The sequence below is a fragment of the Lolium rigidum genome, chromosome 1 (assembly GCF_022539505.1).
Source record: "Lolium rigidum isolate FL_2022 chromosome 1, APGP_CSIRO_Lrig_0.1, whole genome shotgun sequence".
NCBI lineage: Eukaryota > Viridiplantae > Streptophyta > Magnoliopsida > Poales > Poaceae > Lolium > Lolium rigidum.
In genome coordinates, this window is record NC_061508.1 from 330,245,482 (window position 1) to 330,263,820 (window position 18,339).

The 18,339-nt window shown below is 46.1% G+C and overlaps 1 long non-coding RNA gene across 1 annotated transcript; it reads right to left on the reverse strand.

Moving 5' to 3' along the window:
• Positions 1-14,380: 14,380 nt before the first annotated feature.
• LOC124684369 lies at positions 14,381-16,721 on the reverse strand. The gene is made up of 4 exons (XR_006996994.1): positions 16,544-16,721; positions 15,525-16,460; positions 14,983-15,416; positions 14,381-14,706 (listed from the first exon to the last, which is right to left on the reverse strand). It is a non-coding gene; the product is annotated as an uncharacterized LOC124684369 (long non-coding RNA).
• Positions 16,722-18,339: the final 1,618 nt, after the last annotated feature.

Consider the following 18,339-nt stretch of genomic DNA (forward strand, 5'->3'; position numbering starts at 1 on the left):
TCTTCTGCAACAACGAGATCTAATCTCGTAGGCTTTGGAAATCTTCAAGGGTTAGTCTCGTGATCCCCTCGTTGCTACCGTCTACTAGTTTGCATCTTGGCTTGGTTTTCGTTCTTGCGGTAGGAAATATTTTGTTTTTCATGCTACGAATCCCATCAGTATTTAAATGGTAAGGATCCAGATTCGCACCCAAAAATATTTTTATATTGATGCTCCATGTCTTTAGCCTCTCTAAAACAGAAAATTTCATTCTGATGAAAATTAATTTTTAATCCTGATAATTATTCAAAAATACACAGGATGAGTTTCATATTAATAGCCTTTGCTGTATCATGTTCCATAAATAAGATAGTATCATCCGCGTATTGAAGTATTGAAATTCCTTCGTCAATTAAATGTGGTAACAAACTCCGTCAATTAGCACGCGCAATAAGAATATCTAACATATCAGCGACAATATTAAAAAGAATCGGTGACAAAGGATCAAAACCCTTTCCTAGTTTGCAAATTATGTCCGGTATCGTCTTTGACCCTAATTCCCACACTCCCGTCTTGCACAAAATGTCTTATTCTATCACACCAAAGAGGATCAAAACCCTTCATACATAAGACTTGTTGCAGAAAGGGCCATTTCACCTTGTCATATGCCTTGTCAAAATCAATTTTAAAAATTACCCCATCAAGTTTTTTCCTATGCATTTCGTGTAATGTCTCATGAAGGACTACAACCCTGAAAGATCGAGATGTCGCCTAGAGGGGGGTGAATAGGCAATTACAAACTCTTACGGATTTGTCTTGTAAGAATGCGGAATTAAACTAACGTTTAGTCTACAAGCACAAACACTAAATATGCTAAGCTCAACTAAGTGTAACAATAGCAACTAGAGCTAAGAAAGATAGGCACAAGATATATGTAGCACAAGTGATAGCAAGATATATGTACTTCAAGCACGATGGCTATCACAAGGAAAGAGAGCTCAGGTATAGAAATAACCGAGGCACGCGGAGACGAGGATGTATTCCCATGTTCCCTTCCTTTGCAAGAAGGTACGTCATGTTTGGAGGAGTGGAGGTCCCATGAAGGATTCCCCGCGCCACGAAGGCTCACCCTATTCTCCGAACCACACCCACGAAGGATAATGGCCCTTTCCTTATGGTTAGATTTTCCTTCGCTCCGGAGATGGCAAGCTCCACAACCACTTCACAAGCTCCACGAAGGAGAAGCCCGGGCCTCTTCACAATGTTCTTGAAGAGATCACCGGAGCACCAACCACCAAGCGAACTAGGAGGTCTCCCTCCAAGAGTAACAAGCTCACGGTCTCTCACTCGAACTAATCGTGGTGGAGAGCTCAACACTATGCAATGATGCAAAGCAAGAACACTAGAGGTGCTCAAATCCTTCACTCTCAAATCCCACCCAAGCAACAAATGCTAAGATGAGATTGGAGAGGAAGAACAATGGGGAAAGTCAACAAACACTCCAAGATCTAGATCCCAAGAGTTCCCCTCACTTAGAGAAGAAATGGTTTGGTGGAAGTGTAGATCTAGATCTCCTCTCTTAGATCCCTCAAGATTGAGCAAGAATCATGGGGGGGAACAAGAGAGAGAGCAAGTTCTTCAAAGGCAACAATGGAGGTGAGAGAATAGAAGAACTAACTCAGCCCAAGGTGGACGAAGGGCTATTTATAGCCCAAGAGCAAATATAACCGTTGGGGAAAAATTGGGCTGAGTAAACCGTCGAGGAGGCCGGTCAACCGGGCCTGGAGCCGGGCTGTCCGGTCCAGGGCCCGGTCAGACCGGGCCACAGACCGGACCAGCCGGTCCAAACCGGGCGGCAGGCCAGACCCCGACCGGGGGTCACTTTGCGTCTTCCAGGAGCTCATCCGGTTGGCGCCCGGTTGGCGTCCGGTTGGCGACCGGTCGACCGGACGGCACGCCGAGCCCGCCGGTCGCAGAGGCCGGCTGCACGGGCAGCGGACCGGATCAGTTCCGCGCACGGTTGGCGCCCGGTTGGCGACCGGTTGACCGGTCGGCACGCCGGCCAGGCCGGTTGGTAGGCCGGCTGACCGGGCGGCAGGCCGGAGCCAGTCCGGCGCACGGGCCGGTCCGACCGGGTGAGCAGGAAAACATGTTATACAAAAACTGTGATAACTTTTGTGTCCGGACCCCGATTGACATGAAACCAATTTTGTTGGAAAGATAACGACGAATAGAACCCCAATTTTGTTCGAGTTCATCCTCGTCGCCATATCCGCACCGTCGCCGGCGATGCGCCGACGATTCTGACCTAGCCATGGCCTATAAATAGGAGGGGAGAACCGCCGTGTAGTCCTTGTTCTTCGCTGCCCATCCAATCTCTCTCAGACGCCCCCTATTCCTCACGATCTTCCATTCACTGGTCGCCGGTGACCACCACGGTGCCGTCGACTGGAGTCACCCCGGAGGCTGCCGCTTGGTCGTGGAGGAGCGCATCGTCGAGGAGAGCATCTGGGTGCAAGCAATCGTCCAGGGGAGCAAGGTGCGGGACGAATTTGATCGTTCTCTTTCTCAGAGCATCGCCGACAATGGCGTAATCAAGCCCAACTCCGGCGGCCATCGACGTCGCCGACCACACCATCATCTTCACGGTGAGCTCGCGCATCTGATGAACCAAGTTTCGCTTCCTAGATCTCTCTGTAGCTCTCAATCAATAGTTCGCCGGAGTGCACCGCCGCAGGGCATGTTCTCCGACGTATTTCCGGCGACCTTTAGTCGATTCCGCCACCACCAGATGGTTCACCATCGTCTCCTGGTCCGAGCGGTACAAACGGCGTGTCCGCGGAAGCCCTGTAGCGGTGGCGCCGTCCTCGTCTGGTCGCCGGCGTCGAGCAGACGGCGAGAGGGACGTGTCCACCGCCACGTTAGAAGCTTTGACTGGTCTTCTGCCCGCGTGGCAGTTGACTGGTCAAAGGCCCCACTAGGTAGTCATAGGGTTAGATCTGTACCGGGTATCTTTAGTAATTTTACTTTATTTCAAATTCCAGAAAATGCTGAAACTTTGCAAAATTGTATAAAATTCATTTTAACTCAGAAAATTATGAATAATATATCAAAATACTCACAAAAATAAACTCCATCCAAATAAAATATAAAACAAAAATGTGTGTCAAAATAAAAATTCAGTTATTTTTATCTTTATTAATTATGTCTTTCTAATTGTTTAAAATGCAAATATGGAGACTCCTCACAGAACATTTTAGATGATTTTAGAGAGGGAGTCTCCCACCGTCAAGAAACGGTGAAGACGTCTAAACCCGAAAACGCAATAGAAGATGCATGCGGATTCCGTTTTCGATGAACTTGGGCTTGTTGTAAAGCTAGCAACAAGCTCAAGAACCTCACACAGAGAAACACCAAGAAGCAATAAGGATATGCAAAGGATTGAGCTCCCTAAGACGATGTGATCAAGTTACCCAACCGAAAGCCCCTCTTAATAGTGCGGCTATCTATCCTATAATCCGGTCTCCCATCAACCACCTTGAGACCGGCAAAAGGAAAACCTATCAAGGTCATACCTTTGCCTTGCGCATCCCGCTTGATCTTGATGATAACTCTTCAAGCTCTACACAAGCCGGAATGCCTCACTTAATCAATGTTGCTTCGTGAAGACTCACAAATGCTCCCCCATACACTATGATGGAAAAGCTCCATTGATGCACATCTTCACAAGTCCATTATCACCAAATGGACGGCAAGCTTCAAGCATGTTATCCACTTGAGATGCTCATCTTGAACTTGCCCAACTTAATCTTGTATCTTCTCATACTCACTTAAGATAGAGCATGGCTAATATTGAGTTCCACGTAAGAACTCCATCTTCATTTCATCTTCTTGATCATATCACATATATGTCTTCAAATCGATGATCTTGATGCCAACACACAAGATGTATATTTATTTACATGGCATCCATACTTGAATCCAACACATGGAATACAAGTAGAACCTATGGAATATTCCTACATATAAACTCAATGAAAAACATTAGTCCATAGGGGTTGTCATTAATTACCAAAACAACACATAGGGGCAATGTACCCTTACAAACCCCTTCTAAGATATGTCTCCCTGGGATAAACGCAGTCTGTGTTGGTCTAATCACTTTATGTGCTATATCAGAAACACAGTTTGTCTCCACTTTAGTAAAAAATTTGAAGCTAACATTCAATTAAAAAAATAGGCCTATATTGCTGAATATGGGTACCATTTTCCTTTTTTGGGAGGAGAGTAATAACTCCAAAATTCCATTTATACAAAGGCAATCCCCCTTTTGAAAGCACTCAAATAATGCCATCAAGTCAGTTTTGATGATTTCCCAAAAATGTTGATAAAACTAAGCCGAAAAGCCATCAGGACCCGGAGATTTATTGTGTTCCATCGGAAAAATAGCCTCACAGACCTCATCCATTGAAAAATTCGCAATCAAAAGGCTATTTTCATCCGCAGACAATTGTGGAATATCCTCAATTCTATCTTCATTCAATACAACCGAATTATGATATAGGTCTCCAAATAATTTTTTATACTATTCCGTGATGTAGACTTTGAGATTTTCGTCTCCCACAATAGTACCTTCCTCTTCCTCTTGCTTACATAAATGTGGATTCGCAAGAATTATTATTCCTACCGCCTATGCATGGTACACAAACAATTTTTAATGTCAACAGATCACATATAAGTCCTTCATTTCCAAGTCCAATCATGACAATTGTTGATATCATTTAAGTTTAGAGAAAGGAAATTCCATATTTGCTATGTTTTTGTCTTAATTATATAATACATGTTTGTACTCTAGTCTATTTAAAATGAAGCGCCTACAACTTATAGCCAAGTTTATTTCTAATGCCTCCACACTTACCTAGGGAGAGCAATGAACTACACCTACTCCATATAGCCAAGTCTATTTAAGTCTAGATTTTGTATAACCTGCAAAAACCTTCAAGTTTTGACCACATTATATGCACGGTTGCATAAAATTTCCGTGACATTTGAGAATATGTAACTTATATCATAATTTGCATTGCATCTGTACATAACATTTGTTCACTAAAAATTTACAGTGCAACCATGGATTATCTTTTTATTTATTTGAAAATGGCATAATTGTGTGCAGTACTCCATCCTTCCAAAATTCATGTACCGTCATGGAACGGAGGGAGTACTAACTAACCTTGTAGATATCAACTGATTATTTATTATATTTATGCCATTAATTGCATGGTATGAGTCAAACATTTTCTTGGATAACAACGTAGTTTTCTCTTATGTTCTGGTTTGTAGAGGTGGGACCGAGTTTATACATTTTTTATGATTTCATTTTTCTAAGGGAAGAGAACACTCATGCACAAAAAGGAGGGGGTAAATCTTATATTTAAGCATGGTACGAACGAAGATAATGGGTTCATATAAAAGGTGAGATGACTCCAACCAACATGCTTCATTAGTTTTGGGGGAACACAACATTCTTCACTGTAGTATATATATACATCTCGCTACTGAAGACCTCAAGCCATTGCCAGCACACAGCCCTCGAATGTTCTAAGTAGTAAGTAGTAAGTACTAGATGGACCCAACGCGCGTTGCTGCGCCGTCCTTCGATATTAGCGTGTTGCTTGTGCTGCACAAGCATTTCTTTTTCACGGCGTAGATACCTTATTGAGATTTATCTTTAGGCGCAGCGCTTGTTGTCTTATTGAAATTTATCTTTAGGCGCAACGTGTATTGGAATTTGTTCTTTCTGGACTTGAGTAAACAACACATGAACATCCATGAGATTGATTTCATCACACATGCGTACATTCCTTAAGCAGGGCTACTGGTTGCTTAGACCTTGCGCTCTTTGCCCTGCTCGTTTCTGTTCTTGGTGGGTTTTTACCCTCCTCGCGTAGTAGGATTGATTTTATAAGTTACCATTGTTGCATGTGCAGCTATTAACTTTTACAAACATTAACATACCAGGTATATCAACAAACACTCGAAGTTCTGATGGGAATTCAACACGAGCAAATATTTAAAAGGACATTCTCATTGATATTATGTTGAACCTTAGTTTCTAGCTTATTCCAAAAATATATCGTGTGTATCGTTCATCTAAAAAATGTTCTGTAACTGACTGCCCCATATCATTCAAGTTGTAGCCACTGTGAGCTTCGGAAGAGGAAACATATCATCATAGTTGTAACCATTAAGGCGGAGACGCAGACGAAGAGATCGACGAAGAGAGGAGAAGAGGTGGCTGTGAGGGGATCATGTGGTGGGTGAGGAAGAGCCGAACAGAGGACCAGAGTAGGCGATCTACATCACGGTAGCCCAGCACAAAAACCAATCGACCATCTAGATTGATCGCACACATTGTGTGACAGCATCTGACAATATGACAACAAAACCATGCGGGGAAAAGAGAGCTGTCATTTGTTCACAATTTCACATTCCATTCGCACTGCAACATAATGATAAAGGCCAGACTAAGATAACTTCGTCAAGTACTTCCTCCGTCAAAAAATTATTGTCTCAACTTTTTCTTGATACAGATGTATCTATAGCAAAAATGCATTTAGATAAATCCATATGTAAACGAAACCAAACCGAGACACTTATTTTTTGACAGAGGTAGTACAAAACAACATCAGCATAATATATCAATTTTTATTATGTGAACATATTAACAAACTATCTCAATCAGTTTGTACAGCAGATGCACCAAAAAAATATTGAACGCTCTGAGTTCTTGTATGCAAGTAAACTTGAACTCGGAGCTAAATTCTACATCGCCGGCAACATTACTGTGAGAGCTTGGATTTTGTAGGACAAACCTTCAATCTAAAAGACCAGTGCACCAAAAAAAATACAACCAGGTCCATACATCCTCTATTGTTGCCTTCATCTCAGAAGACACCACAGGAGATTGTAAAAACAATATTCATCATTGGTATTCCTCTTATAGCTCTAATGCTAATACGACAAAAAATATTTGACACACGACATATATACAGAGTTGAGAATGTACCAGGTCTCACTGCCCAAAAACCTTCCAAGTGACTAAATTTTAGGTCTGAAAGAAACAAAGAACATAGACATATATATTCCGCGTTTACTTACAGGCTTGATAATTCGGATTCATACAACTCTTTGTTCTCCTTGTTCCTCTATGCAAGGGTTGGTACTTGTAGCATTGTTTTCCCAAGAAATATCATAACCATAAGAGTTGAGAAACCCCATGAGCATAAACCATGTAGTGCGTGCTAATTTTCAACATCTCACCTGAATATAACTGAAGTAATACAGTATTTGACATTGTAAGAACTTCATCGTAGAGTTCAGCCAGCAACATTTTCAGCACATACCCACCACAATCAGGCCACGAAATTGATAATTAAATGCGCCTGTTTATATAAAGCTATGCAATCCTTCTTCTAATGAAGCATAGGTCACCTCATCAACATGTACTGCACCTGTGGCACCTGCTATAAATTCAGTTATTAGTTTGTTCACAACATTGATGAACTCACTATGAAACATGCAATGTATAAGACAGCAAGAACAACAGAAATATATCTTCCTTACTGCACAATGTCGTCACGATTGGGAAACCATCCAAGTTATGCTTCCCAGAACAATTTAATTAGTTATAGAAAATAAACTTAACAAATCATTAGCATAATCCTATACTGCTTATCTAATACCATGTGATGGTGTAGATCCTTTACCATGGAAGAATTATTTTTATCACCAAAGAGGCAAGGCAGTGCACATGGCTGCTACATGAAGCTCACGAAACTGACTGTCTATATGCCTGAGACAGAAAATATCAAGACCGTAAATGCACTGACATATCTATCCATACAGTTGGTGAAAAATAGAGAACTTACTCTATACCCATGAAACATATATCCAATTTAACAGAGTCGGAAGAGCGGTGACAGATTAAAAAAAATCTGATATGAGGTTGCTGTGATTGTGCTAATAGTATATGTTACCAATTACTTCAAATAATGCATTGTGAAATCATAATGGAAGTTAAGATATGGTCCTTGTACCCACGCAAAGGTTGATTAACGAAAAAATGATCCTCACAGCTACGGAACAATAAGCGGAGCTTTACAATCTGTAATATCAAAAATGAAAGTGATAAATTACCAAGGACAAATATTATATATCAAGAAGTAATGTAGTATGGTCCTGAAAACACAAACCAAAGATCCTCCTTAGTCTCCCATAGCACTGACCACCGCCTCCCCATAGAGGAACACCATGAGCACGTCGGCAACGGCCTGGTCCAGCATGCCATCGCACAAGGTGAACAACTTCTTAAGCTGCCGTTCCAAAGCAGACACGTCCGCAACGCTGATCTGAGGAGAGAGACATGAGCAAAAAGAGACAATAATAATTCATTTGATCAAAGACAGATCACCCTATTCTTCCAATGTACAAATCCTTGAGGCATAATGATTTTAGGAGCACATGAGAAATACTATTCTAATACTAAATTAATTTCATAATCGCTATAGCACTATATTCTTCCGATATACATTTAAAATCGATGTCGCGAATTTCACATATATATCAAACAGGAACACTTTTAGTGAGCCATTACTTAATCTCACATGTAAGCTAACCAAAATATCAAACAATCTATGAAATTTACTATCCGAGCTAAAATTTTGAGCATTAAACAATCCTACGGAGTAAAATAACTTTTCCACAAACTGGAGGTGCATAAACAATCGATGCATGTTATTGGTTCTTGGCTTCTTGCAGAGAAGTACCTACCACATAAGCTTGCCATCTCTGAGACATGGTATGGTGATCATGCCTTGCTACTACTGAATGAAAACTGACCCCTCCCACGAAAAATAATCAGCATGGAACCTGAGGCGTGTTGACATATTCTCGTGCACATTTAGCTTCTATCTCTAGAAGTAGTACAGAACAGATTGTTGCTCTGACATGCATTCCATCGAACACCTAACAAACAAATGAAAAAAAACTGAGACGGATGCTACTTGGTGAAGTTGTAAAGGCCATTGGAAGTGCAAGGTTTATATTATAAAAAAATGCGAGCTGCAAGATGAAAAACGTGGATCACCAATCTAGTACAAAGATTTGCATAATCGCTTCCTTCCCCAAAGTGGCGTTGGGCATATAAAGATCATTTCCCAATCACCATGTACACTATTGTACATCGACATGGTGGATCTGCACGGGTAGAGAATCAAATCGGAGGCTGAGCATGAATGAGATATGGGTAATACCGCGCACAGTTTTGCTCGTGATCTACATTTTGGGGCTCGTAGGGTTCATCAGTGTGTGTGTGAGACAGAGGTGGGACGGGACGCAGATTTTGTCGCCTTACACGACCTAACTCTGGAGGCGGCGGGAGTCCCGTCCAGCGGGGCTGCAATACGCCCTTGTTGGCAATACGACCTTCTCCTCCAAGATCCGGTGCATCTCCGTCGCCGTCCATTGCCACCCCCGTGAGATGGATACCCAGCCGGGAGGTGGCGGACCTCCCGTCTGGCGCCGATGCAGCGCGTCCTCATCGGCTAGGCGGCACACCACAAGGTCCGTGTCCGCCTCCTGCAGCTCCCGCAGCACCTGCTCCTCGAGCCTCATGTGCGTCGCCGTCGCCGACCCGACCATTGCCTCACCGCGGGAGAGGATTAGAGAGCTGGGGAGTTGGATGGCAGATTGGAGCGGCGCCGACTTGCAGGCAGAAATTAATGGGATGGGAGGGAGGAGGGGAATCGAGTCGGTTCCACTCGAGTATTTTTCTTTAGCTGTGAATGTGTCGGTTGGCACAGGGGCAAACGGGCCAGCGAGTAGGTCCCTCGACAGCGACCCTTGGAACACCCACAGGCCGTCGCACCCCTGGGAGCTTAGAGCACATCTCCAGTCGCGTCCCCCAAAGAGATTTGGGGGACGCCGGCCAAAAAAACGTCCCAGTTGCATACCCCAAAGACCGTTTCGGTCCGGACGTGCTCCAAATGTTGTCCGGCGTCCCTAGCCCATCCCCTGTGTATAGAGTCTCTACCGGGGACGCCGGACACGACTTTTACACTTACTTTTTATTTGGAGGTCGCGTTTGGGGGACGTGGCTAGAAAAGGGACCTTCTCCAAACGAAAATTTTGTCCGGACGTCCCCCAAACGACTAATCCGGCGCTTTGCCCGGACATCGTTTGGGGGACGCGACTGGAGATGCTCTTAGTACTCTTAAAAGATATCTGCATCCAGTATTTGTAACGGTAAGCTGTGATTACATCCTTCCTCATCCATTTTCCATGTAGACAAGGATATGTTTAAGCCAGCTCAAAAAAAAAGGATATGTTTAAGCACTAGCTTCCTGCCACAATGGTACGCACAAATCGATCAAGCGGAAGGCCGCTCATTTGCCCCCTCCCCTCTCTCCTCCCGCTACAGTAGCTGAGTGTCTCCCACCGGAGACCATGCTGATCCGACGGCCTCTCCGCCGGCGTAGCCGGTCGGAGATGGCCTAGGGGAGGCGCCGGAGCTATGTTAGTGTATAGTTCTAGTAGATCTAGGTTTTCTTGGCTTTATGCCGGAGTTTGGCACTTTGTCGGGAGTTGGATGCTAGATCTTTTGGCCGAGATCTGGAGCCGGCCTGCGACCTTCTTCTCCGACGAGTTACTCCGGCAGTCGGAGTTGGATGCGGTGAAGATCTGGGCGGCGGGCTACTCCATAAATAAAGGGGCCTTATCCCGTGCCAAGCACAACCTTCTCTGGGTGGTCCTTCTCCTTTCTCTGGCCTGCCGTGGCGGCGAGGGGGGAAGGGGAGTTGCGACTGTTCAGGGAGCGGTGGTTTGGAGACCGCAGGGAACATCTGCTGCGCCGGAGAGCTTCTTTGCTCTCGTTTCAGGAGTTCTTCAGCGGAGGACTCAAGCCGGCGGTTACCTCCGCCCTGCCTCTGCTCATCATGGTTGAAAGGCGACCCTCCTAGGCCTCGATTCGATGGTCTATCTTCCTCCAGGCTTCAAGCCGATGCGGAGGATCTTCAGCTCCTGCTGCTGACCTTCCAGTGGTGCTGGCCCAAGTGGTTCATCCCCGGTGCCGGTATTCCTAGCGCGGCGGCGGAGCTCAGATCTCAATGGTGGAGAAGGATCTCGAGGACCCGATTGCTTTTTATCTTCTTATCCTGAGGACCTTGTTGTAATTTCTGGGGTCGTTTCTGCAGTTCCTGGTTGTTCTGTGGACTCCCCTGTAACTTCTTCATCCACCGCTTATATATGAGGCAGCATCCGGGTCCTTCGGGACCCGTACCCGTTAAAAAAAATATAAAATCCATCGAGTGTGCCACTCCTGTATTCTTCTGCACAAGTGGAGCATATGACATTAGCCGCGAAGCGATCGCACGTGTAACGCCGTACGGCGTCGGGTTTCTAGGTGCCATAGCATGGCCGTACGGCGTCGCGTTTCTAGGTGCCATAGCAGAGCTTTGGTACGAGCAGAGTGATAGAGTTTATAGAATTCTTTTACAGAAAATCAGCAGGGAAAGCCCTGAAACGGGACGCTGTTGAGTGGGCTCTCCCGTCCCGAAACAGAGACAACCCTAGCCCCGCGTCCTCTCCCTCCCCCCGCCCCGCCGCCGCCGGTGGTCGCCGCCGGGCCTTGCCCGTGCGGTAGACGGCGGCGGCGAGGCCCCTCCTTGCGGGCTGGCCGGCGGAGGCTCGGGCCCTCGCGGCGGTTGGCGCTCCTCGCGTCCATGAAGACGGCTTCGTCTGGCAGCGGCGCGGCCGTCGGCGGCGAGCTCAGCGGGCAGCGGCGGGCGCAGCGGGTGGCGGCGCTCGGGTCGGCTGCGTGCTGGGGCAAGGGAGACTCCTGGGAGGAGCCAGGGTTGCGCGGCCGCCGGCCTCGCGGCGCCCCGGTCGCCGCGAGATTGGGTCGTGGGCGGGGGCCTCCGCCCATTTCCCGTGCCCCGAGACACTCCTCCGCCGGATCCGGCGATTCCGGCAGCCGGGGTGGCTGCTGGCCGACGATCCGGCTGCCGGAGTTCCCCTTTGCCCGACCTCCGGATCCGGTGGCGGCACCAACCGTGGTGGTTGTGGTTCGCCCGCGAGATGGTGGAGGAGCTTCCTCCCCGGGATCCGCGCGGGGTAGATCCCGGTGAGGCCGGTGGTTGTCCGATGGTGTGCGGGAGCCCGGTGTCCGCGAAGTCCTCGGTGCTCGTTGCGGTCCGGCGGCGCAAGGAGATCGGTTTCGAGGTGGCGGCCTCGGTTGGTGGGAACCTTTGGCCGACGGGCGAGCCGGAGGTTCAGGTGCTGGTCGGTGGCCATGGTCGTGTGGGCGACGTGGCCTCGGCGAGCGGCGCTCCGTGGCAGCGGTGTGGTCGCCATTTTGGCGGTATCCCTACCCTGTGCTGGTGGCGGAGATGTATTGCCGAGGGGAAACCCTTGCTCGGGTCTTCCCGAGACGCGACGGCGACGTCTACAGACACCGTCCCCTTCTTGAAGGCGTCGATGCGGCTTTTCTCGGCTCCCCTAGGTGCTCCGGGCGAAAGCCCAAGATTTTCGGATCGGGTGGTGGCGGCGGTCTTGCGTCGTTCTCTTCTTGAAGACACCACCTTGGAGCTCACGGTGTGCTGCTCCCCGTCGGTTGGTCGGCGGAGGTGCGAGGCTTCTTCATGGCGCCGACTCTTCGTTTGACAATCTTCGGCAAGGCTTGCTTCGTCTCCTTCCCTTGTCGAGCTTCCTTGGCGCTGCTCTTCGGTGTGTGAGCAACGTGGGTCGGCCCTCGGTGGTGGTCGGCCTCCGGTGGCGTCTGCGCGACGGAGGAGTTCCGTTGAGGCGCGCGTGAAAATGGCTCGCTCTCGAGTGAGCTCCGGCCCGACACTCGTAGACTCCGGTTCTTCTCCGAGTCCTCGTAGGCGCTTTGGCTGACCTTGTTGGTCGCGCTTCCGGATGTAGCTTCTTTGGTAGTTCGTGTGGGTGTGTGGTGTCGTTCTGTAAGCTGGGTTCAGCACTTTGTATCATTCTCGCCGTTGGTGGCTTTGTTAATTCAAAGTCGGGCACTTGAGTGCCTTTGATCTAAAAAAAAGGTGCCATAGCATGGTGAGCCGACGTGTGCTCTCTTCCCCGCCGTCCTCGCGCGGGACGTCGGGGCGGCCGGCGCCAGCTGCCGACGCTCCGAGAGGCGGGATACGTGGGAATGTACGTGGGCCTGGCCTCCTGATGCCGACCGGGACGCATTTTGTTCTGTTTTTTTAAAGAAAAAATAGGGCAGAGCCCAGTTTCATTGCTGAAACCATAGGTCATAAAGTTATTACTAGGAAAGTTGGCGCGGCGGCACGCCGCGCCCGTAGCGATATTTGTGTGGACCAAGTTAGGTTTTTCAAAGTTGCGATCTATATAGGTAGTCAGTAGAAAGTGAATAATGAAGATGAGGTGGATGATGTGAATCATGAACCAAAAGGGACAACTTAGTGGTGATGGGTGGCGGTGGATGTAGAGTCGTAGGCAGGTTTTTTTTGCAGGACGCAAACAACATGTATAACGACCGAAGCACACTGTCAGAGATTGGTGTGTTAATGTGTAGGAAATACTCCTATGTCCTGAGATCTTCGAAGAAGCTAGAATCTAGAGCCAAAACTACATAGTTTCACACTAATTTTGCAAGATCCTAGTAGTAGTTCTTTGTTGCCGTTTCTTTGTATTATGTCGTTAGTGACAAAGCTGCTTTGTATGCATAACAATTGAGATTGTCACACTGAAGAAAATGAAAAGCAAAAGGTACAGAAAAATAGCTACTCCATCCATCATCCTAAACTGTACCAGTGGGCTTAAACTGTTGAAGCCTGTCCTTAGTGGACCGTGGCATAAACAAAAAATTGGGGGCGAAGGAAAGATTTATTATATTGAAATTGCAAGCTATTGTTGAGCAAATCGATTAGCTGGGTCAGGGACAATCCCATAAACATAATTCAGAGAACACAGAGGTCCTGCTGCGACATACCGTGAATCAGGGAAAGTACACGTGAAATAGCCATGGCATTATCTATAAACTAAACCATCTCCTATTAGTATCCTAGACACCAAACGTGTGTAGACAGTAGATGTAAGAAGTCCAAGTTGACTGCCTGAATTTGGCTTTGTTCCTGTGAGAGATTTCAGATATTAGTTCCTACTCTCATGCATATCATTGATAATTTTTGGATCAAAATGACAGCACCATCTATAGGAAGAACCCATCTAAGATAAGATCAGCATACATAATACATCAAGTAGTGGTATTTAGATAGTTTACAAATCAAGATGAACACTAAGTCTGGTATGTCTTGTAAGAGGAAAACTCTGCGACAACATCATATGAACTGGAACAAAGTTTCATCCCTTAAGCTAGATGCACAGGAAAACTGTTTGTATTAAGCGACACAAAAGACCAATCCAACACTATTCACACAGAATCACACAGGGAGAATAACAACACTCTCATGCGTAAAACCTATGAACACAGGTGATATCGTTATCCATAAATCTGAGGGGACACCCATACCTTATCTCCGAGAAACCAAAAAGGAACGAAAAATATTTATCACCTAAACATGAGACAGTATGTTCCTCGTTTCTGTAGTTGGCTCCCCATTTTCATCAAGTGCAGGAAGCTTGTAGGTGCAAATATACCCAGAAAAGAATGCTTAAACTCACTTTTCTTCCAACCTGCATCCATGAATGATAGCTATAAGTAATTAGAGCTGCTGCAGCGACAACATTCTATATGAGATGTACAATAGAGGTAAATGGAATAGAGCAGTAAAATCTTGAAAGAAGTCATAAATAATATTTATCAATTATATTTTCAGTTGTAATCAATCTTCTTTCAGAGTTTATTGAGAAGAGCACCTACTTGCCAAAGCAGTAAGTGAGCTTGGCATAAAAAACGAAAATGCCTTGCATACGATAAACTTTGTACGATCTGTGTACGACTACACTCACCAGGAACCTCCCATAATCTGGCCCACAAGCTGACTGATGCTAACTTGAGTCTGATCGTACCAAACTATACGATAAATTCAGTCGTACGTATAGCATTGCTCCATAAAAAATATATACATAATTTCAGAGCTTTAAACACACAATGCATCATGTACCCATGTTTGGCTGTCTTCCGTAGAATCTACAGCAGAGCATAAAATTTAACTTAGTACTACATGATAAATGATAAAATGAGGTGCAAACCCAAAATTCAAACAGTCCAAACATAGACGCCTGGTTTCAGATCTCTGCGTCCATTGGCATGTAAACATCCCATTTTAGAACTAACAGTCCCATTTTAGAACTAACAGTAATAAGTATTAGGAGATAGTAAGCTGTTGCCCTTGACCGGCCAAATAACATAGCAGCACATCAATATGGAGAAAGAGCAGAACCTGAAAACAAAATGTAGTGTCATAGTGGACATGGTTACAGTAAAGAAAATCAGAGAATTACAGAACTGCACCGTAAAGAACAAACATGTGGACTCGGAGGAAGCTGACCTGCATGCTGAGCTGGTCGACAGCGTCCGCTGCTCCATCTCGCATTACCATAGTGTGGATGATTGAAGGTGTACATAATCTAGGATCAAAGTAGCACATCAGTTGATCAAATTCTTTCTGAAAGCAAAAGTATGACATACAGAATTCCTCTTCACATAGAAATCATATTCGACGATAGGCTAGTATTTCCCGATCAACAAATAAATTCTCTGAGAAAGTCGTATAGAATTATGAAAGCTGTAGCAAAAAGAAATATTTTGTCACTACTGTATAGCAATTAGCAAGCCCGTGCTATTAAAAAGTTGTAATCATCCATGCGAGATTTATTGGAGATTCACTGCACAGTCCATTGTACGAATTAGGAAATCAACTTTGTATCACATCTCCATACATCTTGATGGCCACAAAGAGATAAGAAAACATGGAATATTTCTGTCAGACCTGTGTTTGACTTTGTTGATTATGGATGATAAATCTTGGAAGTATCTAGGGAATAAGTTACCTTGTAAGGGTTAAAGCCAGGCATATCTCCTCTTTGTAGACTGATAGTGATGTATAACAAACAGTATCACATGCATTTGTCTATCCCAAATGGATTCGGAAGGCTGGGAGGATTAAATGCATATAAATTTCTATATAGGGGCTTACTGTCAGTCTAGTTCCTTTTCCATGTTCCCGTGACAAAGATAACCATTTTTTGAGAAGTAATGCGAAATTTTAAACCAAATATGTGCAAAGGAACGCCTCGTTGAACGGATCTAGACGTGCAGTGTGAAGAAACTAAGTTAACAACACAGAAAATAATCCTTGATGAAGTAGTCCAAGGCATGCCAACAGAACCAGAGGAATAAAGCAGCAGAACAGGGACATAGGAATCTCTGTTGTACACATCGAACAATAGATCATCTTCCCTGGCAAAGGCATCTCCATAAATTCCTGAAAAAGAAAACAAATCAGGAGAAACAAAAATAGACAACAATCAAGCAAGAAAAGGAAAGATACTGAACTTCAGGGGTTACCTGTTCCTGCAGGACGGACATGAGAAGTGTGGCTCGCCCGACGCTGCCGGCCGCCATTGCTCACCCGCACCAGCCTCCCTCGGCTACCATCCCCATGGCCCATCCCCCGTTCTGGCGTGAGATCCTCCACCCCCACATGGGGATCTCCCCCACGGCTCCTGGCCACCGGCCCTTGAACGCCTCCCACCGGCTGCCGCCTCCATTGACGACGCAGACGCCGCCGATGCCACGCGGAGAGCTCCGGATGGCGACCGACACCTTGTTGAAGGATCTGAGGCGCGCTACGCCAGGAAGAGGTGGGAAGAACGCCGGCGAGGCACCGGCAGACACACGCCCTCTCCACTTAAATCCGACAGGAAACACGTGGGGAGAGGAGGGCGCCGAGGTCCTCATTGCGCCACCAGCGGCATCGGGAGAGAAACGGGCGGCCAGAGAGGGAGATAGAGCGTCGGCCCAGCAGGGCAAGAATCACATGGCCGGCATAGATTATAGGAGGGTGCTTGGCTTGGGAAGGAGAAGATCTCAGCCGGCGTCGTGCGGCCGCCGGCGGCGGTGAGGAGGAGCCCCATCGATTGGTTCGAGAGAAGAGGAAAAGCGAGAGAAATTAATTGGGAGAGGAGGGGGCACGGGGCGGTTCGAGATAGGCCTGATGCTTATCCAATTAGCACGCAAGCGGTGGCCGGTTTTCTAAAACGACTCCCACACGACCAGTACGTGGTAACTGGCTACAGCCGAGCATGATGAATGGAAAGTAACCGGGAAGCTGCCGGTAATTAGGAATTTAGCACGTAAAAAAAAGACACAAGACCAAATTAAATCCTTGCACCTACGGAATCCTGGTTCCATCTACAGGAGAAAATAGTGTCGTGGCAAATCCTGATTGGAGAGGAGTTACCATCAACAGTACTCAAATAATTATGGTTTGAGCAAACCAGGTTAGCTTTTATATAGATTATAATTATTACAAACCATCCACATCGTGCCAGGATCGTCCAACCTTACACATCAAAACGAAAACTAGGAGGACAGGAGTATCAGCACACGCAGATAAAAACCCACAACTTAGGGGAGAAACTATCAAGAAAGAGACAGGGGAAGGAGAACTTAAGGCCTATGCAGAACCCTAAATCCTTCACCGTCTCTCACCAGCATCAAAACACTTGCTCCCAGGGTTCTAGCCGGATCAACCGCCGTGATCAGCAAATGCCCCGATTCCCTCTCGCGGTTCGCATTGCATATTTTAAGTGCACTCCTCGCCCTTTTCTCTAGAGTCAACCAGGTTTTGGCCACGGTAGCGGAGTTTTTGTTCTGCTTCGGTCATCGTTTTTGGCTGTCAGCTTGTCACAGGGCTGGCTTGGCCGTTTTTCTTTGTTATTCATGTCGGCTGACTCTGAAACTTTAAATCTGATGCCAATCAGTATATCTTTCCTCAGAAAATTGCTTCGTCAACTACACCCGCCCTGTCGTCACTATATTATATTCTCTCGTTTGTGCCTTGTGTTTTGAAGTTTCGCACCAGCTTAGTACAACAACTTCGAATTTCGTCAGGGGTGGAGCTAGAAAGTGGGAAACTGTGGGAGCAAAGGAACTTGTAATAAGTTCCTTTTGACGAATAGATGGACGAGGCCGTATTATTTTTGAAAAATCACTGAGTTAAGTATTATTTTTGGAATTTAACAAAAAACTTTTTTTTAAAAAAAAAATAGCAGTTTTCACTTGTGCTACATTTTGGGTTTCTGTTCCGGTGCAACACATGTGCATATTTCCTAGTCTATCAACAATGTTACATCACTATG